This window comes from Globicephala melas, chromosome 12, assembly GCF_963455315.2.
Source record: "Globicephala melas chromosome 12, mGloMel1.2, whole genome shotgun sequence".
In the NCBI taxonomy this organism is placed as follows: Eukaryota; Metazoa; Chordata; class Mammalia; order Artiodactyla; family Delphinidae; genus Globicephala; species Globicephala melas.
Window position 1 is genome coordinate 30,787,971 of NC_083325.1, and position 14,939 is coordinate 30,802,909.

A 14,939-nucleotide genomic window follows, 5' to 3' on the forward strand; every position below is an offset into this window, starting at 1 on the left:
GCTCATTCCTTAAGGAGGAAGACTCAGTTGATGGAAGAACCTATTGTTTAGTCTTAACATCCACTGTAATTCCAAACTTTGAAGACAGTAGAGATGAGTGGGCTTTCACTGCCCAGCATCATTCTCCCGTCTTAGATAAGAGCACCTTGATTCACTCTGAGGGACCACCTCCTTCCTACTCTCAGATCAGGTTCTGGTGTAGTAAAGTCCATCCTTTGGTTCTAGATGGAGGACACATGACTGTGCCAGTCAGAGAATGGCAGTTAGCATGGGCATGGTCTGAAATTCAGGCCAGTCAGGACTCTGGACTTTCACTGGAACTGTTAAGTAGTGAATTCTCATTTCTTTTCCAACTGGATTGCCAATCCTGTAGAATGTACGTAATCCTGAGGCTGCTGGTGACCAGGGGGAGTTCTGAAGCCAACACAGATGAAAACTGAGCTGCAAGATCGAAAGAGATGGAGACTAAATGACATCCTTTGAGCACCAGGATCTAACCATACCTTAAGCTAGTCTAACTCTGGATGTCTCTTTTACATGGGTCTAGGCTTTCCCTTTTTTTTTTTCCTTTTGAAAGTGTGATTTGGATTTTTGTCATCTGCAGCCGGTTGAGTGCTAATTCAGGTCATCATGAATTATATATAGTTCTCACTGTAAAGTGTGGTTTGGCTTTTCTTAACAGACAGTTTTGTCCTAAAGCACTAAATTGTAAGTTTGCTCTATGAAGCAGATGAGACCATAAAGAACCTAGTATCATCCTCTCTACATAGAAAAAAAGTAATTTTTTTTGAAGTAAATATTAACTACAGGAAGTAAGGAGGGAGGGAGGAAGGGGAACGGGAAGGAAGATAGGGCGCTGAATTAAAAGAACCCTGAAGTCCGTAGGTATCTAGGAACCCTCAGACCCTATCAGGTCTTCCTGTTCTAAATGCCCCTAGTGCCCTATAGTTTTACCTAACCCTTCATCATAGTTAGTAATGATATGTTTATGTAATATTTTGATTAATGTCTGTCTTCCTCACTGACCTGGCAATTCCACTAGGGCAGTGATTTTACTCAATGCTATATCCCCACAACTAGTTCAGCGTGTGGCATTCAGCAAACATTTATTGAATGAATTGTCACATATAGTTACCCAGATTGGACTGACCCTCCTTGATTATTGGGGTTAAGATTGTGGCAGAATTGGCAAAATCAGGGAAAGCTGTCCCTGTCACCTTTGTATCTCCTATACTACCCACACCCCCAACACATATACAGAGAATTTTTGTCTTAATGAGTTAGTTAAATCAAACCTCTAGTGCTATATTGTTATAAGGTCATTTTATTGAGGAATTAAATAGTGTGGTTGTTGACTTAATATGTGGAAAGCCTTGCAGAGGAGTGGGTCAGATCTGTGTGATTAACAAGCAGTCTTCCCTGCTCCTTTGTCTTTATAAAATGGTCTATTTAACTGAGATAGTCCACCCTCACTCAGGCTTGCCCAGAAATGTGTTGGAGGCTGTAGGAAAGCCCAGGAAGTCGATGAGGGAGAGGTTGGGGATGCTGGAGACTTGACTCTCTAGCAAGAAACAGACGCAGTAAAAAGTGGCCCCTGGGAAGAGAGGGGGCGGATATCCTGAAGCTCACTCCTTCCTCCCTCCTGCTCTGGGCTGGGCCCAGCAGGAGCTCCAGTACACCATCCCACCCCCTGACTCGCCACACAAAGCATCCTCCTCCCAGATGAAGCTGTGGTTCATCCCTTCCCCCAGCCTGCTTTCCCTGAGATGGGGAGAGTGTTTCCCAAGGCCCACGTGACTTCCACTGGCAAGTGACGACTACAGACGGTTTACCAGTCAGTAAAACTGCCAAAGGCTTTTGTGCTGTAATAATCCTTTTCCTGTTTAAAACTCTGGGGATTTTCTACTGTTGCCAGTAGTTTTTCAAGTCAGCAATTACAGCGTAGATTATGTAATGGCTAGGTATTAAAAATAGAAAAGACCAGAGTTTGCATCTATTTTAACCAAATCAAGAGCAAAGGGAGGGGAAAGGAGGAGAGGGAGAGACCAGAGGAGGAGGGAAAAAGAAATTACGTGACAAGAAGCAGTGAGATCTCATCATGTGACTGGACAATCAGCCCACAATTTATTCTGCCCTTTTCCTGCCTTTCTTGGCCCCAGCTCCTGCACTTCCATCCAAGGCCTCCACAAGGGAGGGGACCCTGCTGAGAATTCTGAGGACTCAAGACCCTCTTGGATATTCCTCAGCTCAGCCTTGGGGTGTTTGCCTGCCCCTGACAAGCAGAGTGACTAAGACGGGAAGGAATTGAATTTGGTATTCTCCCCCAACCCCCCAAGTCCAGGACTCTTGTGTCTTGGTTTCTAAGGTCTTAGCGCTCTGATTGTTTCTCTTGTTGCAGTGTTACCGTCAAGGGGTGGTTTACGGGGGAGTCTTTAGCATCCCAGATCTCTATCAATCCCTTGCCAAAGCCGCCCCAAATAAATATTCAGTGTAATTAAAAACCCTGTATTCACTATGAAAAATGGCTTTAGATACTGTCAACCCTCCCACTTCCCCACCCCCACTCCTCTTCCCACTGGATTGCTACCCCTAAGCCTTTAATCTAGGAATTCAAGGCCTACCACTGGTTTGTTCTTTTTTGACTTCTCACTAATCCCCCACCCCTACCCTGAATCAAGAGGTCTTTTTGTTTTCCTAGAGACCTATTGAGTTACTTTAAGGACCTCTAATGGTGAAATTTTAGGTGCCAGGTGTGTCTGGAGCAGGGAGGATATTTTTGTTTTTTTACAACTTATTTTATTTTATTTATTTGGCTGCGTTGGGTCTTCATTGCGGTGCGCGAGCTTTCTCTAATTGCAGCGTACGGGAGCTACTCTTCATTGCGGTGTGCAGGCTTCTCGTTGCGGTGGCTTCTCTTGTTGCGGAGCACGGGCTGTAGGCGCATGGGCTTCAGTAGTTGTGGCACGTGAGCTCAGTAGTTGTGACGCACGGGCTTAGTTGCTCGGCGGCATGTGGAATCATCCCAGGCCAGCGCTCAAACCCGTATCCCCTGCATTGGCAGGTGGATTCTTAACCACTGTGCCACCAGGGAAATTCTTCATACCTGCTTCTGTATTCAGTCTGTTGTGATATCTTGCTTTGGTTGGAGTAGATCAATAAAATTCGGCTTCATACAGATTTGTAGTTGGAAAAAGTAGGAGTATTTTATTTTATTTTATTTTAAATTTATTTTATTTTATTATTTATTTGGTTGCACCAGGTCTTAGTTGCGACAGGCGGGCTCCTTAGTTGTGGCTCACCAACTCCTTAGTTGCAGCACGTGGGCTCCTTAGTTGCAGCTCCAGGGCTCCTTTGTTCCGGCTCCAGGGCTCCTTTAGTTGTGGCTTGCCAGCTCAGTAGGAGTACTTTAATAGCCTTTTCAGATAATTGTGGATATCTTCTTTGATATGTCACCAAAACTGGACAGATGGCAGTTTCTGAAAGGTTAGTTGCAATGTGAGATCTGAAACCATATCAATGAATTTCTCATAGTCAGCTGTGTTAAATTCCATTGGTTTTGGGCTTCCCTGGTGGCGCAGTGGTTGAGAGTCCGCCTGCCGATGCAGGGGACACGGGTTCATGCCCTGGTCTGGGAAGATCCCACATGCCGCAGAGCGGCTGGGCCCATGAGCCATGGCCGCTGAGCCTGCGCGTCCAAAGCCTGTGCTCCACAACAGGAGAGGCCACAACAGTGAGAGGCCCGCGTACAGCAAAAAAAAAAAAAAAAATCCATTGGTTTGTCTTGCACTTTGAATAGGCCTTTTATTCATGACTGATTTTGTAACATCATGCATTGGTCATTGGAAAATAATGGCTCAGTGATTTATGCAGATCTTCCAAATGTAGACACAGTTCAGTTCATAATACCACATTTGTTAATATTATCACTGATTTCATCACCAAGTCTAGGTATTGGGAAGCTGTCAGGCTCATCCTGATTTTCACTTGACAGCTCAAATTTTATGGTTGGTAAAAAAATACTATCAGTTTTTCTTGATTTGACGAGTTCACTTCATTCATTTTCAAGAACATGTCTGCTAAATACCCAAGTCTGAATTATCATAGTTTGTCAATTGTTCTTTCTAATAAAAATGGTGTTCCACAAAAAAAAGCAGGTAGTTTAGCTCTCAATGCAAACAATAACGTAAATGTATCCAGTACTTCAGTATGCAGCAGAAGTGCTTTGTGCAAGGCTAATAACAAGATATGCACTCAAGTGTCATGTTTTAATAAAATTAATGATTATTGCTCCATTATAGACATTCTTATGTGAAGTTGGCCTTTTTGTTAAAATATAAGTGCTTGGGGGTGAAGAATATGGCTTCGTAGACTTGCGTTAAGGCCCCAGCAGTTTTATCTACTGTTGCTTTTGTACTAGTGCAAATGTTAACAAAGTGAATACTCTAGAAAGTCTTGGTATTATTATAAAAATAGTCTTTACTTCTCTGACCACCCTGGAAGGGTCTTCGGGACCCCCCAGGAGTCCAGAGATCATAATTGATCTATGTGATCATGGGCAATGATAGCTTGTGGGCTCGAACACCTCAGTCAGCCTACCTGTGCCTCAGTTTTCTCAACTGTAAGGAGGGGCCTGGGTGGGTTTTCAGTTTCTCCACATTGTTGGACCCTGTTCGCTAGTTCTTGAAGCCCCTTCTCCCCCAGCAGCTGTGCTACTGCTCTCTTTTCTCTCTTCCTCTCTCATGTCTCCTTTTCTCTCTAAGGCTCCTCCTCAGCCCACTTCCTATAGGTGGGTGTCCTCCTTGTTTCACCTGCTCCTTCGCTCCTTGGGTGATCTTATCCCCTCCCTGGTCTTTAACCATCACCCGCAGGCTGAAAGCTTCCAAATCTCTATCTTTAGTCCAGATATCTGTCCTGGGCTCCGGTTCTGTGATTTAAGCTGCCCCTGGTACCTCTCCACCTGTATGCCCTATAGGCATGTCACAGTCAACATGTCTAAACTGATTGCGTCATCTTCCTCCACACATAGCCAGTCCTGGTTCATCGTTCATCCACCTAACTAGTTAAGTCAGAAGCCCAGGAACTCCCCTTATCTGGCCCCCTTACTTCCATCATCTAATTACCCAGACCTATCAGTTCTGCCCCCTAAATATTTTCCCAAGCACTCCCTGCTCTCCAGTTCCGCCACCACTGCCTAGGACCGGGCCCTCATCATTTCTCACTCAAACTATTGCAAGAACCCTCTCCCTGATCCCCTGTCCTCCCTTTCCAACCTATACTTTACAGCTCAGGCTGGAAATCTCAAGATACCTTCTCACAGGTTTTTGGGGTTTTTTTCATTAAATAAATACATATTGTGTTCTTACTATGCCAGGCACTGTGCAGGCTGCTGGGGATACAACACAGAACACAACAGACAACAGTCCCTGGCCTCCAGCACTCACAGTGTATGAGAGAAAAAAAATACAGGACACAGGGAATCATGACACAGCGTGATAGAGAGAAACGGGGGGGGGGTGCTTGGGAACCCCTAGAAGCCTTAACTGAGGGTTAGCTAAGTCCAAGGGGTGGCCAGGGAACACTTCCTGAAGGAAGCAACACTCAGACTGCACAACTGGGTGGGAGTTAGCTAGAAGTGGCGGGAGTGTGGTGGTGAGAAAGCTTTCCTGGTAATTTGATCATCTCATTTCCCTGTTTAAAACGCCCTTTTGAGCTTCACCACTGCCTGTAGTATAAAGTCCAAATTCCTTACCATGAAACACAACCTTTGTGGCTTCATCTGCTCTTCCCCTGTATTCAGCCCAAGTTGCTTTCAGTTCCCCCAAATCCCGGCTCACTCTCTCACAGTTCCTGGCCTTTGCATACACACTTCCTCATGTCTTCCACCCTTCCCATCCTTTCTGAGTTACCAGTGTCAGCCGACTCAGGAGACCTTCTCTGACCTCTCGCACATAGGCTTTGTGGCTCCGTCTCCTGTGCTGCCCACCTGTGCACACAGCTGGGCTTGTGTGCATTTACCACATCATTAGAGCCCATCCAAGTATGTCTCTGACTCTTGCTCCTACCTGCCAGTGCAGGATCCCAGGTCCTGCCTAGTTCCCACTCGCTCACCCCATGAGCATTTTGGGCATCCCCGGGGTGTGTGTATCCCATGTGCTGGTGGATAAGGTTAGGCAGTTTAACCCCCTACCTCCTACCCCCACCCCTAGGTATCTTTTCCCCTCCTCCAGCTCTGCAACCTTTGCCCCTGACACACCCCATGGAGCTATCAGTTCTGCTGGACATTACCACACCCATCAGGCACCCCGCCCCTGCTAGGAGTCACTGACATTTTGGCATGAGGTCAGCCAGCTCCACTATCAGAGCAGGGCTGTGGGGTTTCTGGTGCCCCCATTGCCTTATAGAGCCATTGGCTTTGGCTCCACAGGTATGTCTAAATCACAGTTACCACCTTGGCTCAGAATTACCTCCCCCTTTCCACAGAGCAAAGCTTTTGTCTCTGGGTCAGCTCATTGTACCTATTTCCTTCTTCCTTTAGAAAGAGTTATTTCCCAACAGGCCTCCCAACCACTCATGAAGATAGCTTCCCAAGGTTCTGCCCACCAGCGGGCCAGACAAGTGTGACCTTCATCACCTTCCGTCTCCAGCCTGGAGGCAAAAAATGTATGGGTATTTATCTATTTAAAATAATAGATTATATAAGTAATACTGAATATAGCTTCATCATTAAAAAATCCAAGCAGTTCAGAAATACATAGAATAAAAAGGTAAAGCTCCTCTTCCACCCCTTCCCCTGTCTTAAAGCTTACACTACTGGTAGGTGCTGGTTGGTTAACTATTTGGTGGAAATGTTCAGACTTCTTGCTCTGCTTTTACACATGTGTATGGCTTGCATAATATTTGAAAAATTATCTCTTTTTTCCTCCCTGGATTTTCCCCTTTTCCACTCTCACATTCATGGAGCTTATTTCATCTTGAACCTGCTCTCCAGATTAGAAAATGGAATCCACCTTCAGGTGTCTCTGGCTTTTGTGTATCAAAAGCTTCCACACGTAGGGAAACTTCAGGATTTGCAGAATAGCTCATCGAAGGAAAAGGATCCTCTTGCACAGTCTGAATACTTTGACTAGAAACAAGATGGAAGAAGGATTTCACCCGAAGTGGCAAGACCCCCAACTCTTTGCAGCCTTCCCATCCCCCAGACTGGTTGGGGGCAGGAGACACGGGAGAAAGATCTGTGGTCTCTGGAGTCCCACCCTGCCTTCAAGCAGCTCACCTGGGCAGGCAGGAGTAAGATCCCAGAGAGCGGTGGCCACATGGTGGGACCAAGCTGTAGGGATGCAGGTAGCCTGGTCCTAGATTCCTCGCTGCCCACAGTGGCACAGAGCAGCAGAGGCTGCTAGACCTGGCCTCAGCCACCTTCACAGCCCCTTCCTGTGTCCCATGTCTGGCACTTCTCAGGGTTCAGACACACCTAGAATTAAGTTGCCTGTTGGCAGGATGGAAACTTACCATAAACATTGAGTTGAGTTACAGAAACTAAAGTTTGGTTTCTTGCTCACCTGAATTTTTGAACTGAGATTTCTTCCTGTTGCTTGTACCATTCATATTTTGCCACTTGTGAAAAAGATTTCACAATGTATCTTAAAAATGTTTCCATAGAAGTAAATATAGATTTATTCTTTTTAAAAAACAATATTATTTTTTTAAAAATAAAGGCTCATAGTAGGAAATTCTAAAAATACTGAAGGAGAAAGCAGAAGTTCTCCAGTCATCCATTCCCATTCCCTAGGCATAATTACTGCTAACACCTTCTTGAGTGTTCTAGAAATTTCCTATGCAGATAAAGACATGTATTTATTTCTGTGTAGCTCTTTTTATATACAAATAATCTCAAACTACAGGTACTTATCTGCAACTCTTTTGATTCTTTATTTAACAATTTGACCTTTATTGTTAAATAAATTCTATTATTTAAGTAGATATAATTTGACTTTATTTCTTTCAGTGATGCCCAGTATTCCATAGAATGGATGTACCACATGTGTTTAACCAGTTGATTGGCCTAAATTTCCAGATTTTTAGCTATTACCAATTAAGGGCACAGTGAACATAATAATAGCTAGCATTTACTGATCACAGACATAGTTCTTAGTATATGGTAAGTCACATAACCCTTGTAACAGCCCAATGAGATATAGGCCCTGTTATTGCCCCTGCTTCACAAATAAAGGGACTAAGCCACAAAGAGGTCAGTAACTTTCCCGTGGTCACATCTGTGGTAGTACCAGGTCTGGAATTTGAATCAGACATCAGGTCCCAAGCCTAAACTTTAAATTAGTACACCACAGTCCCTGTGTATATGCTGTGTACCTGTGCTGAGATATCCATAGAATACATTTGTAGCAGTGCAGCTGCTGGGTCAAAATAAATGCATGTTAAACTTCAGTAGTGCTAAATGGTTAGGAGTTTATTTTATGAAGAGAGCAGCGTGCTTCTTTTCATAATCAAGTACAGAGCCCACTTGTTTCCTGAGAAGAGAAGGGCCCCACCTCTTGTGCCCAGAGACCTCACTAGGTAAGGGTGTTTTCTTTGCGGTGGCCAGGGCTTTAGCTCTGAATCCTATCTAGCCTTCTCCTCTCTGGGTTGGACTGCGCTCCCAGGAGTCTTGGTAACCATGCTTATGCCCTATTACTAAGGCCACAGCCACAAGCTGCCAGAGAATTCAGCCCCTGGACTCCTTTTCTTTCTGTACCCTGTTGGTCTCTCAAGGGCGAGGGTACTTAACAACTAGGAGACTGCCCAGATTCCAGTTTCCTATTCTATCTGCAAGAAGAGAAAATGGCAGCCACCTAGAGAAACAGTTGGCTACTCTTTACTTCCCCACCTGAAGCTCCTACATCTAACTGCAAGGGACATCAATGTGGGGCTTCTAGGCCTGGATCCACCCCGGGCCTGCACAGAAGTGGGAGGTCAGAGTATGTGGCATGGCTTCTGCATGGCAGTGGGGACAATGGAATCAACCTGATCTAATAATTCTACTTAAAGACTATAACCTAAGGATAAAAATAAGGATGTGCACACAGTCAGAATTATATATTGGCCAGCACTGTCGGTAACCTAAAGAGGCAATAACAAGGGATTAGTTAAATGATGGTAGGTACACAGTGAAATACAAGAGATCCATTAGTTTACAGACAAAACTGTCTGCAACTTACCGCTATGTCAGTGGTTCTCAAACAGGGGTGATTTTGCCCCCATCTGCACCAGCATGGGATATTTAGCAACGTTTGGGGATGTTTTTGGTCATCGCAACTTGGTGAGGGGGTTCGGTGGGGTGTGCTGCTGGCATCTGGTGGATAGGGAGAGGCCAAGGATGCTGCTAAACATCCTACAATGAATGCACAGGACAGCTGCTCACAACGAAGAGTCATCCAGCCCAAAATGTCAGTAGTGTTGAGGTGAGAAATCCTGGGCCACAGGAGGGCAGACAGTGCCCAGCATGTGGCTGTCACCATGACACTCTCCGTTTTTGTTAACAGGGGCAAACACTTACGACTTATTCACCTGTAGCTTGCCACGTTTTAAGTGGTTTACACCCATTAACTCATTTAATCCTCACAACAAGTCTGTGAGGCAAGTTCCACTGTGATCATCCCATTTACAGATAAGGAACTGAGGCATAGGGCTGTAAAGTACTAGTTCAAGGTTCCCATGGTAGCAGTCTAAGCTTGGCCTCTCACAAGTGCTCATGGCAAGTGCTCCAGGACTTCTCTCCTCTCTCTGCTTCTTCCAGAACCTTGGGAGCACCAGGGGTTGTTTATATCTATACAAAGAGGAAAAAAAAAAAAGCAGTCAACTGGTCCTTCTCTTTGATTCTGACATTTCCAGTGGCTTTTGTATTTTTTTCTTCAGAGGGTTTAACTGAAATGAGTACTGAGGGCAGAGATTATGGACAACCATGAAAATTTACTTGTTGAGTTTACACGAAAAAATCCTCCTGTCACTCCTGCAGTGGTCTCTTAGGACTCTTTCAGCCTCTGGGCCTGCAGTCTGGGCAGCTTGGATAGTAGATTTGCTTAGACATGAGAGCAAACTTTATCATCCAGGAGGACAAGAAGGAGCTGGTGAGTCCGTTTTGGGACACCAGGGACACAGGGCTGTTCTGACTAGGCCCATAGTTTGGATGAAGTGGGTACTTCTCCATAGGAGGCCTCCAACAGATGGGAAGTTGTAAATGGGGTGAGGATGGCAGAAGAAGTGGGGAGGGATCTGTTGGATCAAAGCCAACTTTTCACCAGAGGAAATACTTATTTATTATAGGATGCCATAGGATTGACTTTGCCTCTGAGTGTGGGGGTAGTAAGCTGTGCTTTAAACAAACAGCCCCATCCCTCAGCAGTAATTAGCAGCAACAATAGGCATCTTCACAGGACCAGATTGACAGGTGGCTCACAACACACAGCCTCAAGCCTGGCCTGGAACCAGGCTTGGATGCTACACCTGTGGAGCCCGTCAGTCCATGCTTGGGCAGCCTAAGAGGCACCGGCACAGAAGTGACATACCCATTCTTGGGCCATTTGCTGGAAACTTGCTATGTACTAGGCACTGAGAGGAACACAAAAGAAATGTAAGACACAGACCATACCCACAGTCAAGAGAATCGAGGAGACAAGATTAAGTTTGAAAAGTTATAGTAGCACAGAAATATACATAACTGTCCCCCCATATCTGGGGATTGGTTCCAGAATCTTCCCCCCCCTTCACCCCGGAGATACCAAAATTCATGGATGTTCAAGTCTCCCGTATAGAATGGTGTAGTATTTGCATATAAGTTATGCACATCCTCCCATATACCGGTTTTTTTTTTTTTGGCCACGCTACGAGGCTTGCAGGATCTTAGTTCTCCAACCAGGGATTGAACCCGGGCCATGGCAGTGAAAGTTCCGAGTCCTAACCACTGGACCACCAGGGAATTCCAGTATACTTTAAATCATCTCTAGAGTACTTATAATAGCTAATACAATGTAAAGGCTATTTAAATAGCTGTAAATACAGTGTAAATGCTATGTAAATAGTGGCTAGTGAGGGGGCAATTTCAAGTTTTGCTTTTTGGAACTTTATGGAATTTTTTTTTCTTGAATATTTTCAGTCCTTGGCTTGTTTAATTCACAGATAAGGAGGGCCAACTGTATATTACATATAAGGGATGTGGACCCTCAGAGCCAAATGGGAATTCTGGACCAGGTGACGGAAGGGAGAGAGGTCTGTATCACACTGGCATGTTTCTTGTAAAAGAAGTAGGAAACACAAAGAAGAATAAAGAAGAAAATGAATCATATTAACACTTGTCAGAGATATCCGTTGTTACTATTTTGGTTACATCCTTTAAGATCTTTTTTCTGTGCACATATATGGGTATAAACACACACATTTCATTGCATAAATGGGTTCATATGCTCATGTGGTACATACTGCTCTTTGTCTTGCTTTTTATACTTAGCGATAAGTTGTGGACAGTTTTCCTTGTCAGTAAACTAAAGGTCTCTTGTATTTCACTGTGTACCTACCATGATGTAACTAATCCCTTGTTATTGCCCCTTTAGGTTACTGACAGTGGTGGCCGATATATAATACCGACACTGTGCACATCCTATTTTTATGCTTAGGTTATAGTCTTTAAGTAGAATCAAAGAATATGCGCACTTTCGGCAGTTTTGGTACATATTGCAATTATCATTGCAATATAATTGCAATATAATTGGGCATATTGCCCAATTGCTTTTCAGAAAGGATATATCAACTTAGGCTCTCCAGTCCTATGAGAGTGTCTCTTTCACTACATCCTTCCCAATACTAGGTATTATTATTATTTTTAACTGCAAATTTGATAAGCAAAACAGTGTTTCGTTGTTACTGCTTTATTTTTCTTTATTATTATTATTTTATCACTTGGACTTTTATTTTTTTATAGGCCAATTAGTCATTGGTAATTCTCTTGACAAATTGTTTGATTATGTACTTAGTTTTCAATTGGAATAGTCTTTTTTCGTTTTATTTGTGCAGTATTTTATTATTATTATTTAGTGTAGTTTATTCTTTTTGTCTTACTGATTGATAAGGGTACTTGATGAATATTCATTCTATTAACTCTTTGTCTTTTTTATATTACAAATATTTTATCCTAGATTGTCATTTGCCATTTAGTTTTGTTCACTATTTAAGCATTTGTAAAAGTGAAATGTCCATGCAATCGAGGTAGTCTGTCTAGGCTTTCCGAACGACTGGGCTGGAGTGGCCATGACTGGGAGCAGGGAGGCCCATTGGTGGCCCCTGCACTGGTACCAAGGTGGCAAGACGAGGCCCACAGTCAGGGCCAGGCTGGAGAGGATGGAGCTGTGCAGTTCAAGACAGAGTAGAGTGATCAAGATGTGGTGATCTTGAGTGGGGGAGTGAAGAAGGAGGGAGAGGAGTCTGGGGTGACTCACAGGGTGCTGACCTGTATGGCAGAGTGAGCAGGTGGAGGAAGAACCAGAATCGGGAATACAGGAAGAAAGGGGCTAGGGGTCCGGCGCAGAGACTGTTGTAATTCCTCTAGGGATTGTTGTTGGAGCCTCCTGGTAGAGAGCCCTCTTTGGTGTTTGAATCTGTAGGCCTGGCCTTGCTTCTGTCTCTGTGTCAAGCTCGGAGAGGCTTTCTCTGCTACAGAATTATAGATTTAAATAAATTCTCTTTTAATACTTTGTTTCCTCTGTTTTTTTAGGATTTTTTTTTTTTTTTTTTTTTTTTTTTTGCAAACCAACACTGTTTTATTGTCAACAGAACCTGCCTGGGGAAGTAGGGGGCCCACTCTGCCCCCAGAAGGGCTATGGACCTTGGTTGTCTGGGGCCCATGGGAGAGATGGGTCTGTGCAGTGAGAACAGCTCTGGCCACCACTGGCACCTGGGTGGTCAGAGACAGGGTCTGGGGGGCCAGCAGGGGGCATGGGAGCCCCCGGGGAGCTGGATCTTGGCTCCCCCTGGCTCATCTGCAGGAGGCCAGTGAGGGCTATCAGCTCAGGCCCACTGAGCCAGGCGGTGGAGCAGCCAGAGGATGAGATGGGGAGGACCCAGGGGGACATTACTGGGGGTGGGAGCAGCAGTTTCAGAGAGCCCATCACCTGCTGAGGGGCCTGAGACAGGTGCAGGGGAGCATGCTGCCCACAGGGCAGCAGAGGGTCAGAAAGAAAGACGTCTTCACAGCGTGTCACTGGGAACCCTGCATCCCTGGGTGCCTGCTCTCCACTCTGATGTCCTGCTAGATGGGCCTGAGGCCTCTGCCTGATGCTGCCTTGTACAGAGGCCAGAATGAGGGATGGCATGAGGTCCAGCCTGAGAAGGAGGTGCCTGACCCACAGCTGGGTCCCCACACCAGCCGAGGTCCCGCTTGCGCCTCATAGTTGGGGTCCCAGGATGCCAGCAGGGTCATCTTTGACGGGGCCACCTCCCAGGTCGTCTGTGGGGAGTGGGGAACTGGGGCTCCCGGGGACCACTCGGCAGCCAGGCCTGGGGGCGGCCAAGGCAGCAGCTGCTCTTTCCGGTCCAGGAAGGCCTTCGGGACCAGGGCTGAAGGCTGTCCTGTGGGGTGTTCTTGGTTCCCCCAGGGCTTCCTCTCCAGAGTCCCAGGCCTGGCACCTGGTCTTCACCGGCACCCCACCGCTGAGAGGTCCAGGGCAACATGCCACATCCAGGGGGAAGGCAGGGCAGGGCCCTGCGCCGCCCGGCCCGCCTGCCAGGCCCCTCCCGGCTCCCACTCGGGCCCAGCTTCCCTCAGCGGCCCGTGCTGGCCTGTGCGCCCCTGCGAGCCCAGGTTGCGGCCTACCTCACAGGCTTTACATTTAAATGTGGATGGAATTTGTCATATTTTGGTGATTGTGAGTTAAAGATTTAACTTTTTTTCCCCTAAGTGACTAATGATTAAAACATCTATCCTTGCTCTTGTGATCTGAAATAACACCTGTGTCTTACAATATATTTCCATGTATATACCTGAGTCTGCTCTAGAATTCTCTGGTGTGTTCCACTGAATTGTCTGCTCCTGCACCAGCGCCGTTCTGATCACATTTTCTTTAAATATATCTAATAGGTGCTAGGGTAAGGTGTACTTCACACTTTTTTTCCTCAGAATTTCCTTCGTTCTTTTAGGATGGACTGCAAAATCATTGTAAGCCCTGCTCCCTTGGACTGCACAGTGGGAGCTGGAAACACGGGTGACCCCATTGGGACCCTTTGTATTCATAAGCACCAAATATACCAGGAACTGGGTTTGGTGAGCCTGGACTTTCTTCTTGACACAGAAATCACATGGGGCCTCTTTAGGAAGAAGCCCCTCACTGCCATTGACTTGGGGCATCGCCCAGTCTCTGGCCCAAAGACAGTCCTGTGGACCCTCAGAGCCCCTATGTCCTTGCTGCTGTGGCTGTTACAGCACCCAGCCATATGCTCCCCACTGTAACCAAGCCAGCCTATACTGGGGTTTTATTCTCCATCTTGCAGGCAATCCTGTCTCTAGCCTGTGCCCTCAGTGTGCTCTCCAAGCCTGGTGTCCTCTAATGATTTTCCGTAGGTTAGCTCTGAGGATCTTTTCTTTTCTTTTTTTTTTTTTTCCAATATTTATTTATTTGGCTGCCCAGGGTCTTAGTTGTGGCACACAACTTCATTGTGGCGTGCAGGATCTTTAGTTGCAGCCTGCAACTAAAGTTGCAGCATGCATGCGGGATCTAGTTCCCTGACCAGGGATCGAACCCGGGCCCCCTGCATCGGGAGCGTGGAGTCTTAACCGCTGGAACACCAGGGAAGTCCCTGGGGATCTTTTCTTAATCTGTTCTTAAATGTGTTTCTTCTAGAGAATTCATAATTGGCAGCATTGTGATGGCTTCTTCCTAGTTTCTTCTGTGCATGTA

At 45.8% G+C, this 14,939-nt stretch overlaps 1 long non-coding RNA gene and 1 pseudogene across 14 annotated transcripts in view; one reads left to right on the top strand and one right to left on the bottom strand.

The window, feature by feature from the left end:
- LOC115864076 (uncharacterized) overlaps positions 1 to 14,939 on the top strand; it is a 116,360-nt gene that overhangs the window by 89,703 nt on the left and 11,718 nt on the right. For all 14 annotated transcript variants that reach the window (XR_009566146.1, XR_009566151.1, XR_011377887.1 and 11 more), the window contains one exon: positions 14,883 to 14,936. This is a non-coding gene — a long non-coding RNA (uncharacterized lncRNA). The remainder of the gene's footprint in view (positions 1 to 14,882; positions 14,937 to 14,939) is intronic.
- LOC115864075 (histone deacetylase complex subunit SAP25 pseudogene) lies at positions 1,470 to 13,716 on the bottom strand (annotated as a pseudogene).